General features: G+C 49.6%; 1 protein-coding gene across 3 annotated transcripts in view; it reads right to left on the bottom strand.

Annotated features, from left to right (window-relative positions):
- Positions 1-15,158, bottom strand: part of LOC119396304 (methylcytosine dioxygenase TET3) — a 196,919-nt gene that overhangs the window by 144,516 nt on the left and 37,245 nt on the right. For 2 of the 3 annotated variants that reach the window (XM_037663481.2, XM_037663464.2), the window contains exon 1: positions 3,738-4,004. The exons of the other annotated variant lie outside the window; for it this stretch is intronic. The gene's annotated coding sequence lies outside the window, so the exon portion shown is untranslated. Of the gene's footprint in view, positions 1-3,737; positions 4,005-15,158 lie in introns of those variants that run through there. 3 annotated transcript variants of the gene reach the window in all.

A 15,158-nucleotide genomic window follows, 5' to 3' on the forward strand; every position in this document is an offset into this window, starting at 1 on the left:
ACGAAATGCCGGCTGCATATCCTCGTGATCGCCGTCGGCAGCCACGGCGTGCTGTCTGGACTGCACACAGGGAATATATACAGATATAAACGCGTGCACGCGCGTACGAAAAGTAATCAGCACGTTACGTTGCAAACGACGTTTTGCTCGCGTACTCACTTCACGCGTCGGACGGCACGTATCCAGCGGTTCCGTCGCTCCACTTCGTACGGCTTTCAGGGGAACCAGTAAAACCGCATTAGGATCCTTACCCCCATGTTCGAGGCAATGAACCACGCAACAATAACGGCGGCGACCGCGCTTCGGGAGCGCGCGCTGCTCAGAGCCGTCGCCCGGACCACCTGCTTTCAGCACGGTTTGTTGAAGCAGGGATCGCTTGTCAAGCATGTCAGACTCTGCAGGCATAGCGGACAAGTTCCTGCGTACGTTTTAAGCACTTTTTGAGCCTGAAACCTAGGCGCAAAATTAAGTAAAACGCTCAAAGCAACTGAGAACTTCGTAACTCGCCGGTCGGCGTCCATTTTTGACTACCCAAGCAACTTCGGCGCACGCCACCAGGCTCCGCCACAGTGCTCAAAACTCCAGCGCGTCAGCCCTATCACATGGTCGCTTTCTTTGGCAGGTAAACAGATCTTCACCACAACGTAGAGCGCTCGCGCGAAATGAAAAAAAAAAAGGAGAAAAGCTAACACAACTTTACTAATACCGAATATATTTCTGTCTCGGTCTCCATACCTGGCTTTCAAGTTGTCATCCAGCAGATAGCTACAACACTGCTTGTATCCGCACCTCGAGCGATAGAGAAGCGTGCGGTGAGCATTGTGTATAGATTTGTATCTCAAAGAGTAACGCAGAATGCTGGTGTTTGCTGTACACGTTAGACAGCAATCGACACGATTTGCAAAAATCTGCAGTACGGCATTATAGCTTTCCTGCAAGTCTTTTTTTTTTTTCCACTCTCGTTCACAGACTGCTTTTCTCGGTCGTTGTGCTTTTGCCGCAACCAGTTCCAGTGAAAGTGCGTCCCCGAACGACAGGTTCCATCCTCGTTCACCATGCGTAGGCTGACGGCCAACAATGAGGCGTGACAATCCCGCAGTAGGTTTAGAAAAGCACGTGTGGTCGCGTAGCTTCAACGGAATTAGGAGCGGCAAAAGCACCACGAGCGACAACAGCAGTTTGTAGACAAGAATGCTTGGCTGAAAAAAAAAAAGAAACCTTGCAGCAAAGCCGTCTCGCAGGTTTTTGCAAATTGTCCATTGACAGTTGGACGAAAAATCAACCTGAGCATGCGCGAGCAAATATTTTCCTTCTGAACAGCCTCAACCACAAACTAGCAGAACAAACAATTCAGCACTCGTCGATCCAGTTCCTCTCTCCCTTTCTATCTGTACACCGTAGAGGTGCATAGAACTACTCTGAAAAGTCCGCGGGGTACACGTGCACTTTCGCCGGAATTTCTCGAGGGGTGAACGCACGTGGAGCGAGAAAAACATTCCGCGAAACGAGGCTTTCGCTTGGAAATCCTTGCAGAAAAGCCAACTAACTTACAGAATTTTGCAAACTGAGAGAGCTTTGAAGGGCTTACAAATGACGAATTACAATTGATATAAACAATACCTCACCTTCTGTCTCGGGGCACCGATTTGTGTGTTTCGCCCTGCAGTGTTTTGTTCTTTTGTAAGTCGCTGTAGTCATTATCCCTCATGCATCACGGAAAACTTGATGGGACACCGCGAACGCCGCGCGACTGACATGCCGCGCGCGCCTTCTTTCTTGCACTGGAATCTTCTTTCAGCGCAATCGGCGTTACAAAGCCACGCCGAAAGCCACGTGGCTTTGTAAATATTCCAGGTTAGGAGGAAAATGGCGGCAGACGCCAGCTGCGCGTGAGAGGGCCGGGAGAGGAGGTAGTTGTCGGTACTTAAGTAAAAAGGAAAAATCTAGGGACTTTAGCTGTTCGTTTGCTCAGAAACTATTTTGTGAAGTGTCAATTTGTGTCGCATGAACCTTCAAAATGAAAGGAAGTGGTATGCAGCTTTACAAGCCCCAAAGAGAGCATGAAGCTTGGAATGTTTGGGCTTTTTGTTGAAGAAAAAAAATTGTGCGTAGACAAATCAGGCATTTGCGTGTCGTCTTTGCGAAGGGCAGCTGAGCATAGCGTTACAGGGCGGCCAACTAAAGGAAATGACAGTTCGCAAGAATGTTACAAGGCATGCGCGCGCTTTCGCAGCCTAAAAAAACATCGACCACAGACTAGCAGAACGAATTGTACTCAACACTCGTCCCAGCCATTCTTCCGTTTCTCCCTTTCTCAGTGTACACCGCAGAGCGTAGAATGAGAGGGGACACTCTCGCAGCAGTTTTTGGAAAATCATTTGTGGTGCACGTGCACAGCTGCTGGAACGGAGAGGTGAACGCACTGAGGAAAAAAAGCACTCCGTGAGTTCTTGGTGAAAAAATGTCCTTGCACGAAAGCCAGATTTTTGCGAACTCAACTGCGAGCAGCGTCAGGCTCTGCGACCCTACCTGTTGACACTCAGTGGAAACGGTCGCAAATATGAATAATCAAAGAAATAAATCTAGTAGGCCCGTCAGTGTGGGATTCGCACATTCTGCGCCATTAATTCTCATATTTCCCCATGGAGATATCAGGAAAAATGACTACTTGAGAAGGGTTGCTAGCTCCGATGCCTTGGAGCTAGGAATGGTAATGCCGGTTAAGCTTCAGCACTTGTTTAATGTTTCAAAGGCTTAGCTACGCTGCATAACGTGAGGGATGGGCCTTGACTGGGTGTTGTGGTATTAGGTACCGTGAGGCGTTACCGTAGCAACTCTTTGCCAGAAAAAAAAAAACAAAAACCGTAGGGCATCATGCTCGGTCATGCCCTGTGCATGACACGTTGTGCTCGAGCCTAAATTCACGTCGAATTCGTTTCAGAACTGAACCAGCGTGCTGGGCAAATTTTCAGTACATACTAAATGATGTAGAATCGGCGTTTTTCTCTACGGCATAAATTGATTCTAAACGACTGGGCGGCCATTCTGATTCAAACCAACATTTATCAAAGGCTTAACTGTAGAGTTAAAAACGTTCGCACACCGTCGGAGGATGCGCCCCTCAATGTCGGCAAATCGCAGCCATGACGACTGTTCAGGAGTTGACAGTACGTATACCACGTAAGCAAAAACGCGACAAAACTGCCCTTGCAAGCCGGTTTGCCCTCTGTGATAACAAATCTACACAAGCTAGATACGTTGTCGCTGAAGACACAAACATGAGGCTCGGCACTACTCAGTCACGTCCACGTGCAGGCCATCGAGTGCTAAAATAAGGAAAATCTCATTCTCGCGCCCACCATAAATGCTTATTAAGTCCACTCGCAATGGAGTTTTCGCATGCCACGCACTTCAAATAACAGACACAAAGGATTATCTTTGAGCGTTCCAGATCTCCCATTGATGACATTGCACAATCACGCTCGAGTCGTGGCACGAGTACGATCAGCTTCCCGTGAGCAACGTGCCTCTTTCGTTCGCGTTGCGCAGAAGACGGCCAATGTCAATTCTCCGCAAATGAGAAACAAAGAGGCACGTTCCGCAACCTCGACAAGCTACAAGTGAGGATCAAGGCGCTGCAAGTAACACCATGCCGCTGCGCGCACCAGCAAGTCCACCGACCCGATGGTCGGCATTGACAGCGGCGACGGACCAGACGTGTGCAGCGCGCGACTCACCTGCTTGAGAGAGCTATCCGCCGGGGAACTGGCCGGCGTCCGCCATCGCGGCCGCGTGGCTTCGTACGGCAAGGGCAGGACGTCCCGGGACGCGTCAAGCCGCCGCGGCGGCGGCAGAGCACGCCGTGGCCCTAAGCACGCTATCGCACACGCGTGTCCACAGTGGGCCGTCAACGAAGTCGGGGCAACAAAGGAGGCAACTGGCGAACGGAAGGCGGCCGGCAGCTCGCTGTGTGTGTGTCTGTGCCCCGTCCTACTCCGGCACGAGAGAGAGAAGGGGCCCTTGTGTGCCGCTCGCTTGCTCGCTTGCTCGCTTGCCCCGCGCGCGCTTCGGGCGCCGCCGCCAAACAACAGGGGTCGAGGAGGAGGCATCGCCCCCCTCTCCCCGTGTCTTCCCTCTCAAGCGAGCGAGCGGGGGGGAGACCTCGCGACCCCCGGCGCCAAAAAAGCGGTTCGCGTACTCGCGGTCAGAGGGCGCCCTACTGGTTTTCTGCTCCGCGTGTCGCACGAGTCCTCGCACCGTTCATTCCTTGACCCTCACCACCACTTTCGCCGTCTTCAAAACGGTAGCACCCGCACGTGCTTTGGCAGCGTCGCTAATTCAGTTCGCCAACTGGTGGACACCGCACTGGGGCGCGAGCAGTTGCACTCGGGTCAGTTAGTCCATTCTCACCCAATTAGACCGCCGTTGCAGTAGCACGGCGTGCGACAAACCTCATTCTAATGGATACGGCGTGAACACTTGAGAGCCATGACCTGAACTACCACTAGCGCAACTCACGAAAAACCTCATGGAACGTGTTTTCTTATGCGGCGCTTACCGCGAAAACATTCTCGATGTCCTGCACTTCGTCATTCTCCTGCCTGCAGAGGCCATCACGCGACGAATACTGAGTCGAGTCACGTCCTCGTGATCTGCGTGGAATCTACGGCAATGGCCTGCGAGGGCCCTTATTGTCCTGCCGGCTGATTCTTGTCCACCCCGAGACCTCTTTGTCACAGACCTAAAGAAGATAAGCCGCGGTGCTGTTCAGTAGAGGCAGGGTGGGTACTACATACACATTCGTGCAAACGCACGAGAAAGGCGAGGAGGGCAGCTCTCTTTTCAAATGCGGACCAAAAGCTCGCGAGGAACTCCCGATTATGCCAATGACAGAGGAGAAGGGGACACAAAGGAGGGAAAGGGCGCGGAAGAAAACCTGTTCCCGATGCCTTTTTTTTTAATGCTTGCTTTCACAAGACTGCTGCGGCCTGTGGTTACCACTGGTTTCGCTGGTCGAAGGGCTCGGCTTTGGCTGAGACGAGTTTGGCAGCGCCATCGGCCGCTCTTCCGTCGTCCTTTCCAGCTCCCATCGCCTCCTCTCTTGTTTTCCTTGTGACATCCTCTTCCCTCGGCTGTCACTCGCTGTCCGCACTAGCTGTGGAAAACAACTGGAATGCTGCGCACCTCTGGCGTAATCAAAATATATCAAGAGAAGCGTGAGCAGAGTTAAAACAAAAGACCACTAGAAGAGAACGAAAGTGGGCGCGCTGCATGAGCGGTTTCGACTTTATCATCGTTTCAAGACGGCCCTCCCAACTCCTCACCTTGCTTTACTTTTTTTTTTTTTGGGGGGGGGGGGGGATTTTGCTTTTCGTAGCATCCCTTGTCTGCGTTCCATGCTCGACAATGCAAAGCTTGGGCACGGTTAGAATGACCAACTGTAATAACGTTGCCGCATAGCAGAACTCCTAACAGAAATATAGAGTGTGACGAGAACTTTCTTTTTTTTTTTTTTTTGACGAGTAACGTGTTTAACATGCGGCATTACGCTTCAAGTAAACGGTCGAGCATTACAATACGCAAAAGGAGAGAGAGTCTGGGCTCCTTGCGTACATGTATAGGTAGTGGCGTATGCGAACAGTACCCGGCTGTCGATAAATCGTATTTCGTTTCACAGTATGCAGTAGCTACAAGGTGGTGGACGATAGCACGGCGGTGCTAGAACTCACCGGTAGAGGTTGAAGCCCCGTAGTTCTGGCCGTATCACTGGTTGTGTAATATGCCGGCAATCTTCTGAATTTCCCGCACTATATATGTTTTCTTTCTTTCCTTTTTTTTTTTTTCTTTGAGGGAAGCGCGTACCTCTACACAGCTAGTGCAGTTTTATACGGCTGTGGGCCTCATGTTCCTAACAAAAAGAAAATGTTAAGGACGTGGTGTTTAGAACGAAAATTGCCTTTAGCCATATGATATCCATATATATCTAACGTACAGCCAGAACTACACCCAGAAGAGTTCTCTCTTAGCAACATAACTAACCCTTCTCCATTGAGAGAGAAAGTGAGAGCACGGGATTTGGAGATCAGCGGTTAAAGGGACTGACGACCCATATTATGGCGCTGTTTTCCGCCATCCGATCTCGTTACCACGAAGGCAGCACCGCTTGCCACCGTGAACCTTTTTTACTGTTCTTTTTTTTGCGACCCCGTAATTTGCCTAGAATAATGCACAAATCCCTATATGATATAGGGATCGTGGCAGTGAATAACAGCCAAGTATACATACAGTACATTAAATAGAGTGCTTGCGTCGCACAGTACCAAGGCGTCTCGCAAAGTAGCACGACATACGTAACATCACGGCTACGTGAATCTACGAGTTTTAGGATAGCACGGGAAAGGTGAACATGGCCGTGATAGAGCTAGGCCAACCAAAGGCGACGGGAGGATTGAGTGGGGGAAAATGTGGATAAAAAACAAAATAGCAAGAATAACAGCGGTACTCTACCGTAAAACGCAGAAAATTAAACTATGAATTAGCAGGGTTCTTTTTGAAGGCAAAATGATTAATTTGGATAGCAAAAGCACTATGCTGAATTAAAAATTGGGCTGGGAGGCTCACGGGTTAGCGACCGCTTCGAAGGGACGCTTGTAACATCCATCCATCAGAGGCAAGAGAGGAGAGAAAGTGGGAGGCAGCATGACATCACGCAGCCAGCCTTTGATGCCATCGCAGCCTGTCTGCGTGGTATCTATAGCTCACGATTCAGCCCAAAAGGTAGCTGGACCACTTATTAGATTGTATGGCTCACGGTTACATTTACTGGCGGGGCACATCACCGAGCCGACCGCTTCGGACGTATTGCAATGGCCTTCGTTGTGCGCTGTTCTGTCTCACTGTTCTCAAGAAAAGAGCTATTTGACTTAGTCTTCAATAATAATGCTTCGACAGCAAAGTATTGGTGACAGCTGGGCGCTCTTTACTACGAGGTGCATTCTTAAACGGCACTACTGGCTGGACATGGCGTCAGAAATTTTGCGGCGTATGCCGCGCTGCTCGAGCTCAGATACCATACTGTGTACGCGTGCGATGACGCGAGGGCTTATTTCTCTCATAGTGTTATGTCCAGGATTAAAGATTGTCACGTGACGCTCCCTCCCTTACTTTTCTGTTGCTTTCCTTCATACATCGAAGTATACAACGCCTGTGGGCGTGATGAATGCAGGGCCTCCAAGACCCCACGCAACACCTCTGCCACCCAATTCCTCCTTTTTCTTTTTTTCTGTGTCTGGCGCACGCGCCTGTTTGTACATATAATTTTATGTCCTTTTGTTTTCTTGCCTGCAACTTGTTTTCCTGTAGAGATTTCCCTTTTCTTTTTTTTTTTTTTTGCTGACTGCGCTAACTGTGTAGCCATAAGAGGAATAGCACGTCATCATCATGCGTCTTTCTGTGGCAATTTAAAATTATAATTCCTACTTAAATCGCGAACAGCGTGATCGCTGCTTTTCACTATACATAATTCATGGTCTATCCATCTCCACGAGTATGCCATGACATCGTCACGGGCCCACCCAGCGCCGAATTTCTCGGAAAGTGCAGGCATCCCAATTTAAACACGCGTTTCGTACTTTGAGTTTGCAGCCTATTGCCAATACACATGCGCAACGGGTCAAATTACGGAAACAGGAAATTAATCTTCGCAGCAATAGTTCGTCTTTATTTGGGCCCAATCGCAATACAACGAAGACGTAAAAAAAAATGGAACGATTTAATTCGGCGGACGTATAGCACCAGAATTAAGTAACTCGTGGACACATACTATTAATGAGTCACACTGTAAGAGTGTCAATTTCTTCATAAAAGAAAATCTGTACCGTGCTTCTGCTATACGCTATGTCATGATTGAGATCTCAGGTTATAAAGTCACACTGCTAGTAAGTATACATTTCACTCACTAATTTCTAATAATTATTGATACAGTTTCAAATCAGAAGTAAATGTATAAATCGAGCGCGATCCATTCGCCTTTTCCTCGTCATACATGTATACTGGCATAGCAGCAAGAGTAACAATAACAGCGTCTTCTCAAAGTATACAGTGCAATTACAGCAGCGGAAGATTTTGTTGGCCCGCCGTTCCGAGCGTAGCCAGCCAAGGGGGGGGGGGGAGTGTAAACACCCCCCCTCCCTTTTCCGGCTACTCCAATGCCGCCGTTGGTAGCTTAAGGGCTACGGTGCCGCGCTGCTAAGCTCGAGCAAATTGCTGGGAGCAAAATACTTCAGCTGGCAGCAAAATGCAAAACCCCCTTTGAAATTGGAGACCCCCACGACAGAGCGTACATCATGATAATGTCGTCATTTCGACACGTAAAAGCCCAGAATCTAATTTATTTATTCAACTTCGTTTTACGGCAAGCCGGGGACATATAAACGACGCTTCTGTCGTAATGTGAAACTAGAACTGCAAGAAATAACAACAGTAATAAAAAACAAAAATTTAACTATAGACGCATGTTCGATACTTCGCCAGCGCCGAAGCCCGCTCATATGTGCTTACTGCCATCGAACGCGCGCTGCTGTCGCAACATTTCGCGGCAAATCTTTCGAAACCATCTCGTTGTTCGGCGCGCAAAGACCATTATGTAGAAAACAAAAGTGGTTCGGTGGCTGCTGGATGGCATGGCGGGGACGTTGCGTTTGCGAACGCGGTTTGTCAACTCACACCAGTACACGATTATTCCTCGTCACATGTTCCGAGCACCTTGAATCAAGCGCGGTGCAAAGAAGCAGAGACACAGGTTCGTGTTTGTTTCTAAACTTGTACGTCGCTCGAATGAGACATTAGGTGCTGCAGGGTTTGAAAGTAACGAATGGCATCGCAAACAAGCGCCAAAGGGCATTTGACGCTTAAAAAAACAAGTTTCAATTACTGGACACGTCGACCTTGTTGAAACCGACGCGAAAGTTCGCTAACCTCGGAGTCGACGCCGCAGACTTACACGGTATAAGATGTATACATGCTTGCGGTCATATGAAGTGCCAAGACGTCATCGCGCTTTTGACGAAGCTTGGCGTCATGCGTCTGAAGGCCGTCGCAAGGAAACGCATTGACCAAACGCACGTTTCGTTTTATTTTTCCTGTTATTTTTCCAGGAGTGATGCGTCGACCCATCAGAACAGATCCACGGAAAGGTTTTGGAGATAATTAGGCACGGTTTATCATTATATATCCTTTCGTTCTCGTTGTATCGGGCTAATCTGACAGGCCTGCACGTGCGTATATATAAGATGGCCGGTTACTGCGAGGTTTGTAACGAGGGCTATTAAGTCGTTTCGCTTATAGCTGATGAATACTTAATTGCAAGCGAGACGGACATGGCAAAACAAAGATGTGGAAAAATGAAAGAATAGCGCGGCACCGGCGCTATACAGTGTTCCCACTATATACTCAGTTCATTCCATACATATGTACGCCTGTTTGGTCATCAGAGTATATTGAAGCTATGCGACGAAACAAGATAAGGTTTAGAAGGATGATCATAGCGTCGCGTGGGTGGCACAAAATATCCCTTCACTTGTATCAACTAGAAGAGCGGGCGCCAAGCTTTAAGTAAGATATAACGATCTATGACGAATGCAGCTACATTTCTTTGGGCATTTCATTTCAAAGGGGAGCCGAAGTGCAGGAGTATATATACAGTTAAGTGTTCCCGCGATGTGCCAGATCCGAAGAAATCCGGAGTTCTCATCATTCCGCAAGAACCACAATGCATTAAAAAGAATGCTTTCGCAAAACACTGGGTCTGCCATGGATACACAAAATTTCGCGAACGCAGAGGGTAAAACAGCAGGGAGAAATCGGCTAGTACCACACGGAGATGCAAGACTAGCGCAGCAACTGCGACTGTTGAACCAGGAGGCCCTGTATCTACTCTTATCAAAAATGGCTCCGGGCTGCAGCAGAAGATAACACGACAGTAGACCGATGCACGACAGGCCGTCGCGGCAAAAAAAAAAAAAAAAAAAAAAGAGTCATGTTTTCGGCTCCAGACGGCACACTGCCCTGTTCCGGTGCATCATAGCCTGCACATACGGGCGTATAATACCGAACGGACGGTGAAGCCTGCCGCAGGTGATGTGATGTGTACTTACATGTGTGGTGCACATGATGTCTGTGTGGCGTATACGCTGCCATCGGCGGTTGCAAGTCGAAACCGATTACAAAGATGGTATGTTCGAGAGACAGGGACGCAAAAAGAAAGAAAGAAAGAAAGAAAGAAAGAAAGAAAGAAAGAAAGAAAGAAAGAAAGGGGAACTAACGATAAAGAAGGAGGGGAGGAGAGACAAAAAAGGAAAATTTGTCTTCCTCCAAACATTGCTCTCCGGCGCCCCAGGCGAGCACGGCGACAGACTAGGCATGCTCGGTCTGGGCTGGGATAAAAGGACACAAGCGGCGACAAGCGATTGCGTCGTGTTTTGCCGTTTCGGGCGCCACGTTTTCATTTCCGCTGGCTTTCAGAAGACGTTTACTTGTTAGCAGCTGCCACGTGAGGTGGAGTGTACGCTACCTCAGGCTAACAACAGACTTGGCGGCAGCTTGAAGGAGACGACAACCACGGTAGAGAGAGAGAGAGAGAGAGAGATAGAGAGAAAGAGGGGGGGGGAGGGGGGGTCGTGTGCTCTGCGTTTCGCGCGCATGAAAAAGCGTGAACTGCACCGATTTAAATCAAGGGTAAGACGACCAATGAGGCTGTACAAGCCGATGGGCAAGTTTTGCGGTGAGAGAACATCAGAGTATAATTAGGTGCGAAGGGAGACTGAGGAACATGAAAGACAGTAGATTGGCAGAGGAAGTGTTCAGGTATCTGTATAGGAAGTGTGTTGACTCAAAGTGGGGAAAAAGAACTACACACTCACCTGCTAGCAAGTATATGACTGGAAGTGTAAGCGATATGGCGACGAGACAGTTAAAAGGCAGATGAGCGGAGATTTATTTAAAACCAGCGATAGATAGATAGATAGTTAACTTTATTCAAAGCAGCGATGAAAAAAAAAAAAGAGAAACGGTTCTGAGTAACAACTACCGAAAGGGCAAAGACGAAATAAGGAGGGGAGCATTTTATCATAACTCAAAGGGAAGTGTTTTACTGGTTGAAGCGGATTGCCTTAGAAGGCGTATAGAGTGAAATTCAGTAGAGAAGAAAGAAAAATGTACTTGCTGTGGGGGGAAACGACGGAACATGTTTTCACTAGGACGTCAAGATATCCACCTGAGTGTATGTTCGGGCATACATGAAATTTCCCGTTTTGGGGACAGCGCTGAAAAGAGAGGTCCACGACGGAGAAAAGTAAAGGCTGGTTTCTTTCTTCAATAAGACAACGGTTTAAGGATGGGGGGCGATAAAGTAAGGAGAAAGGACAAAAAGCAAAATAGCGTGAAAATTAAGGTTACACTCTACCGTAAAACGCAGAAAGTTGAGCTATGAATTTATAATCCTAATATTTCTTTAGGAAACAGAATTTAAACCCAGGTAAACATGGTCGGACTTAAAAAAAAAAAAAAAGTCAGCTTAGTGGTGCACAGGTCACCGCCTCGTTATAACGAGGCCGCTCATAGCATCCGTCCATCTAGCGAATTACGTATGCACGGATCCTTTGGGCGCTGCTGCACGGACCACGCGTGGCGGTCAGCGCAGGCCGGCTTCCGTGGCCGGGACGCCCGTTTTCATCGCGTCCACCGCGACTTTCTTTTACAGTCGCGGAACAGCTGCTTCTGTTTCGCCTTGTAAACAAAGGCGTCGCCGCTATCTGCGCCTATCTCGCCGCCTATCTTGTTTTTTTTTTTTTTTTCTCGTGCACCCTGTTCTCGCAACGTTATAGCGCAGAACGGGGCCAAGTTGTGGATAGTGCCACTTGTGTTCTTCGCTCGTAATGGCTCTCCGCTCATCACTGAAAGGAGCAGTGACCTCCCGATGCAAAGGCACTTGCTAGAAGGTTGAGCTAACAGCGTACAAGTCTTCCTGCGACTACGACATGCGGCAGTGTGAAAATGATAGGAGCTGGCAGTGTACACTCCCTCGCTTCGCCCTGTGAGACCATATATTGTGTATACGAAGTGAAGCTATTCTGCAGAAGAGCTTCACCATATACACAATAGCGAACACAAACAAAATGTGTTGTGTCCTTCTCTCTCCCTCTCTCACTTGTGCACACACACACACACACACACACACACACACACACACACACACACGTGTGTGTGTGTGTGTGTGTGTGTGTGTGTGTGTGTGTGTGTGTGTGTGTGTGTGTGTGTGTGTGTGTGTGTGTGTGTGTGTGTGTGTGTGTGTGTGTGTGTGTGTGTGTGTGTGTGAACATCATTAGATTAAAATTGAAAGACAGCGTTGTATAACAGCGGACAGCCTACATTAAACGATGCTCATGAGAGCTCGCGAAATATTTTGAAGCATATGCCCAGACCAACCTTATGCAATGAGGGTGGAACTTGCGGATGGAACTGAAGCACTGTCCGAGTGTTCGGAAAAATTACGATTAACATGGCATCGTAACGCGAAATCTCTTCTCCGTCTCGACGGCACCAGGCGTACAGGTCGATCTTCGTCAACAAGTATCGCTATACGCTTGCCTGCTTGTGCGAAGCACGCGTGTGTACGGAGCGTGAAGAAACTGTCACGCTCCGTGCCCGTCGCGTATCGTATATGCTCACGCATCCGCATCCTTTCTGCTGCGCACACAATGCAGCCATTCTGGGGTCAAACACGTACATATAAATCTGGTTGATATGTTGTGGCGCCCGCCGGTCAAGCGATAAAATGCGTAGCATTCTGTCTTTCTTCTGCCTGACCATATAAAACGGCTCTTCCAGCATTCTCGCGTACCTGGGTACATGTGGAACTGACGGCGCGCGTGTGGAACTTGTGCGTTCTATCAAGCTTCCACTCACCCGTCCACCCCTTTGGAACAGAACGACATCTGTGTATGCTTTAGTATTGACCGCTTAGCTACTGAAGCCTCGGCGTGATATTTCGTGGCGTACTCTATAGCCGGGCAACACTTTTTTTCATTTGTACCGATAGTTCGCAATGCCGAGTGTTCAACAATGTCACCAACATTCGTACGTCGGGCAAATCTTCGTGGTTCACTTCCCAAAGCACTTAGCAGTGAGACTTATAAGTAAGATACATTTTGAATACATAATCTTGGTTTAAAAGACAGATGGTATCAATATTTCGTCAGACAGAGCTTCAGGTACAGCCGCTCCTCTCGCTCAATATTTACCACAATGACCTTCAGGGACAATCTATCCAAAAGAGCGTAGTAAGGGGTGAGACAGACTAACACGCATTGGTTGAAATCTATAATTCACTATGGGAACAATATACAGCACCGATCTCGAACATCCGGAAGAGAAGAAACTGTGCCTGAGCTCATAACGAAGTATCCACCTGCTGGCTTGAACGCTGAAAGGAGGAGTCCTCGACTGAACGGTATTTTATAAATTCCTAACATATGGATATGACAAGGGCCGCATGCAGTGAGACTCCGAGTTGCGTTCGATAGACCTGAGCCCTTTCTAACGAGCACTCAACTCTCGGCCTAGGCAGCAGGACTACAGCTTTGTTATGGCGGTGGATGCCCGCGTTGCCGAAAGAAATTATCCAAGGTGTCCGCCGCTGATTCGACAAGGGCACCCGAAGACGTGTGCTCGACGCACGTAAGCGAGCCTGGATACGTCCGCCATTCTGGAGCACGGCGCGTTGTTCAGTGCGTATAACACTCACTGGCCATTCTCGCAAGTCGCCGTTCCTGTTGAAGGAAGCAACCGCGCTCTTACATTCCCTGCCTGGTTACGAGAGCAAAGACTGCATACATAAACACGTGTACTTTCGACCATGTGAGCGTCGACGAGCGCCGCCTTCTCCTAATGACGAAGAGCCGAGAGGGACCGGAGAAAGGGGCGAGAAGCTGTGCTTCGGCGTCTTTTGTTTCAGCGCCGGCGACGGCCTTGCGTCGGGGCCGACGCGTCGACGTTCGACCTTGCACTTGGGAAGCTTCCGCCCTTCGGCCCCGACCCCAGCCTGCCGGGCGCGCGCGGCCACTCTTTCTTCCTTGCGGGGGCGGCCTCTTTTTGATTCTTTGCTCACCGAGAGCGCGGTTTCCTTTTCTTTTTCGCTCCCCGTTCGCTCCTCCGGCGTGGCGGTCGCCGCCGAGAGAACTGCGGCTGGCCCTCCATCGCGGGGCGTCCCTGACGGCGGGGGTGCTTTTTATTGCTATTACGGCGAGACACTCGGACGTGCGGGCCAAAAGACCCCCTCCTCGCTCCAGCCCGGCGGCGTCCCGCGTAAGCACCACCGCCGCTTCTCCAAGGAAGGAGCGCTGCATCGACCGACGGCGATTGCCCTGCCATGCGTTAATAAGGAAAGGAAGACCCGCGGTTGCCGCTCGCGCCGTAGCCCGCCGGGTGCGAACCGCACACCGGCCGTCCGGCTCCCCCGCCTCGGAGCCCCGCCCGACGACGCCACGCGGCGAAGAAGAGTCGTCGCCAGGAGCCGCGCCTACGTTTAATTGGCTTCGCTCGGTTTATTTCAATGGAGAGTTTTGAGACGCGGAGGGGGCTTGTTGGGGGAGTGTTTGTACGAAGTCCCGCGAAAGTGCGCGGGGGGAGGGTGAACGTGTTAGGCCGAGCTCTCTCTCTCTCTCTCGGGTCCCCTTCGTCTGACACGAGGGGGCCGCGACCCCGCGTCTTCAGTGAAACCTGCGCTGCGGGTCAACCAGATTGAACCCGGAAATGAGCGCAGTGGAACGGGAATGCATCGGCAGTCGGGTTCACCTTGGAGGGGAGTCGCTTGCTAGCGAAAAAGAAATAGTACATAACGTAGAGGCGGGGGAAAAAACCAGAACTTCGTCGCACAGTCCCATAACCTCCCCCACCCTTCAACCCCGCTTTTCTCTCTCTGTGCGAAAGGGTATTCAGGCACCTGAGGAAGGAAATAAAGTAGGGCATGCTCTTGATAAAGTTGATCGAAAAAGTAAAGTTAGCTGCTCCGTAGCATTTAACGCTTTATATTTTGGCATTTATTAAACACCCGCTGACACTGTTGGAACGAATCTTTTGCTCTCCGCCTTCCTTACATGCTG

Source organism: Rhipicephalus sanguineus, chromosome 1 (genome assembly GCF_013339695.2).
Source record: "Rhipicephalus sanguineus isolate Rsan-2018 chromosome 1, BIME_Rsan_1.4, whole genome shotgun sequence".
In the NCBI taxonomy this organism is placed as follows: Eukaryota; Metazoa; Arthropoda; class Arachnida; order Ixodida; family Ixodidae; genus Rhipicephalus; species Rhipicephalus sanguineus.